At 35.2% G+C, this 3958-nt stretch overlaps 1 protein-coding gene across 1 annotated transcript in view; it reads right to left on the minus strand.

Moving 5' to 3' along the window:
- LOC108251151 (tetraspanin-18-like) overlaps nt 1-2696 on the minus strand; it is a 55804-nt gene extending 53108 nt beyond the window's left edge. Inside the window, exon 1 of the mRNA XM_017441345.3 lies at nt 2577-2696. The gene's annotated coding sequence lies outside the window, so the exon portion shown is untranslated. The remainder of the gene's footprint in view (nt 1-2576) is intronic.
- Nucleotides 2697-3958: the final 1262 nt, after the last annotated feature.

The raw sequence follows: 3958 nt of genomic DNA on the forward strand, positions 1-3958 counted from the left end.
AATGTATGAATATAATATACAAGTTTCACTTTTTAAATGGAATTACTGAAATCAATCTACTTTTTCATGATATTCTAATTTTATGACCAGCACCTGTAGCTGACATGTCACTAATGCTGGTTGAAGAATAGGATGTAATCAAGCATGAGGAGTAGGTGCCAGGCAGTTGTAACTGTTTATGGTTCCTCCACATGCTACTTGTTGAATGAATAAATTGTTAAATTGCCAAAATTTCTTGTTTCTTCACACTTCATTCATCCAATCCTATAAATACCAAACAAGAGTCTACAGCAGAATAGACAATTTGGTAATGGTAGAGAAAATTTGGCAAGTTTTTTATTGGGAAAATCCATATATTCAACTCTGCTGCTTAACCCACAAATTTATTTTCCTTGAAATGTGGTACGATTTAAGGAGAAATAAAAGGCTTTTCAACAGTACAAGATTTATTGCCATGAGGCATTGTTACTTCTACCATGCTCCCCCCGGGCCACAATACACTGTCATCACAGTCAGCCCAAGACCATGATATACTGCCACCATGCTTCAGGACCATGATTAGCTGCCCCTACACTCCCTCCAGGACCACAATACACTTTCACCATGCTCCCCCCATACCACCCCAAATCATCATGAATCTATAATGATTTATGTCATGTAACTGAGAGCACACTGGGTTCTTAATATAGTCCCGAAAATTTCTCTAAACAATGCAGAGACCATTCATATTCTGGCAGATCTTTTTAACGTTGCAGCTGGGTCTTTATTCTTTATTCAGGGGGTCTTAAATATTTGGACGCAAGAGATTATTTTCATAAAGAAATGAACATTTTGTTCATTTGTTCATTGAACAAATGAACATTTTGTTCATTTCTTTCCTATTTGGAAAAAATGCATAATTAAAATAATTTATGCCAATTCAGAAAAATTAATTTAACCTAGATCAACATTCAACCATCTACTGTTATAAATAAACACTAATGTAAAGAAAGGTTTAAATCAAACTGGAATTGGCAAAATCTGCAGAAAAAACTATCAACAAGCTCACAGAAATGGAGGACTTGGTTGCCTCTAAAGACAAGAGTAAATACTGAAAGGAAAGAAAAAACTGTGAGAAATGTACTTTGTGTAACTTAGGAAATTTTAAGCTTTTTTCTGCTATTCTGAAAAATACAATTTTGTACAATAAGGGTACTTTAACTAAATGGAACCAAAAACTGTGAGTTAATTATTTTAACCTTTTTAAGACAATTAATGAGGCTGCATAAAGCTCAAATGAAAGACAAGACATTATTCTAAAGATGACTTGTGTTTGTTCAAAATAATGGTATTAAACCGACTGCAGTTTGTTAATGAGATGTGTTAATGAGATGAGAGTTAACAAGCAGACAGGAGGAAGGAATGACTCATTAATTGGATTTCTGTTGATTAAATTAATGCTTTAATGCAACCTTTCCTCCTCAAACACCAAACTGATGACCTGCTGCCCTGTGAAAGGTCACCCTCCAGTTTTAACAAGATTAAATTCAGAATAACTACATTAAAAAGCAGATGGTGAGCTCTGCCCTCCACAGAGTGACCCAGTCCATGAACTCTGCTTTCACAAAGTCCTCGGTAGACGGGTCCTGTGTGTCTTTGTTCAAATTTGAATTTGTAGAACAAAACATTTATGGTCAATTTTAACAGACCAAGAAAAATATGTTACAAGATTACAATGTTGTTCCTTACAGAGATGTACTGCTTTAAGCAAAGAATCAGGCGGTTCAGTTTCACCTTTGCTCCTTCCTGCTAAGGAGACAATGTTTCTGTAGTAGGTGCAGATTCTTTAATATTTCGCTAATTGTACATCTGCTGAATTTCAGCTGTTGCTCTGATAATTTTAACTTTAACAACTCAGCCAAAATCATATCAGATTTTGGGTCAGTAGGTCCAATAATTTATTATATGATACACAATAATCATCATGAACTGTCTGTTATAATAATCCAGTCCTTTGTGTTTTGAATGGATTTATAAACTCTTTGAGGTAATTTATCTTTTACTTAATCTTTAAATCATTAAACTGGATTGCATTGTTGCATGGAAGCAAACAGTATGTGAGCACAATCAATGTTTAAATTACAAGAAAGTTTAGAAAACTGCTGAAAATTGCCTAAAAACAATAAAAAAGATTTTCTGCTTATTGAAACAAACTATTCTTCAAGCACAAATTGCAAACAGGCAGGTTTTTATTAAAAACACTGTCTTCAATTTCAGCACAAGGAATTGATCAGGAATGATCAAATCAAATAATAAGAAGTGTTTATGATCTTAAATTTAAATATCAAGCTGTCACTTTCCTGTCAAAATTTGTCAATATTTAAAAAACAACAACTGTCAAATGGCTTTAAACTACATGGAAATGTTTACTACGGAGGAGTAACTCTCAAGTTATTTATTGTACTTTTCTGTCATTTACCAGACCACATATTATGTTCTAGCCTAATAAAATACTGAGTTAAACTATTCATAAAGTGTCATAACAGAGACATCAGTTAAAATCGGTACTTTACTCGTCTAATAATCCGCTAACTTACCGGAACTCTTTACCCGAACGAGTCTGTTCCGTGTTGTAGAAGAGGTCGGATAGATGCTGTGAATTCAGCGGGCTCCGGTCGCTCAGTCTGCGGGCTCACAGTGCTCCTGCCTCGGTCAGACTGACAGTCACGAACCGCTAAAACCAGCGACAACACGCACAACTTCCGCTGGACCCTTCAGAATAAAAGCAGCCTCTGACTGTAGTCATCGTAACAATTAAGTATACCATCAAGCAACATGAAGCACATTTAAGACAACCAGAGTTGCCCAAAGTGCTGTACAATTAATCCCAAAATCACAGCAAAAATATAAAATAAAAACATTGTATTCTACCTTTGTTTTTCTCATCTAAGATTTTGTGTATCAGGATTTGGGATATACTATTAAAATATTCTATTTCATGTGAAAAATTAGAGTTAAATTCAACTTTACGTAGTAAAACAAAGATTTATAAATATTTATTTAGAATATTTATTATTTTATTAAAAAATAAAATAAATATTTATTTCACATACCTGGGCTGCAGGTCTGTGTCTGAGGCATTGGTTAGCAGGTTTTCCTTCATTCTTATAGCTTGATAGGAAGTCAGGTTATCCAAACTGGTAAACCCATTAATAAAATAATATTGATCACAGAACACTGTAAAAACTTTAACTTAAAGTTTATCTTTATGGTAGTAAAGATATAAACATTTTTCCTACACAGAAATCCCTAACAAACTATTTTAATGTAGGACAAACAAACTGTTTCTCTTCACAATATTTATTTATTTACTGTTAATCTATTAGTATGATTTGTTCTTTAAAATACCGTTTATATTATTTTGATTATTACTATATGAAAAAACGTACCATCTAAACTCAACATCCTAATCCAATAATCAAACCATAATAGTCTACTTAAAGCACCAAAAGTAACTTATTTGATCACAGCAAAATGTTCTGTACCATATGGGTCTCAGGAGCTGAATGAGGGATTAAGAGACACTGATGTCTGATGTCTGGTTCTTCTGGGTTCTGACGGGTCTGTAATGTTTCTCTACTGATCCATTCTGTCTGATATCATACAGCACACCGGGCCACACATTGTTTTTATTGTTTTCATTGTCACTGACGCTGTTCATCCTGGGATGTGCGTCTTCCCACTCACGTCGGCAAGATGGTGAGGTATCGGATGGCCATTTTAAAAAGACGCGGGTTGATAGCAGCTCACCTCGGCTGTGTCCGTCGCTAGGCAACCGTGTTTCATCCTCTGAGCTCGGGTCCTCTACCAGAGGCCTNGGGAGCTTGAGGGTTCTGCGCAGTATCTTGGCTGTGCCTAGAACTGCACATTTCTGGACTGAGATGTCTGATGTTGTTCCTGGGATCTGTTGTAGCCACTG

This window comes from Kryptolebias marmoratus, linkage group LG15 (assembly GCF_001649575.2).
Source record: "Kryptolebias marmoratus isolate JLee-2015 linkage group LG15, ASM164957v2, whole genome shotgun sequence".
Lineage (NCBI taxonomy): Eukaryota > Metazoa > Chordata > Actinopteri > Cyprinodontiformes > Rivulidae > Kryptolebias > Kryptolebias marmoratus.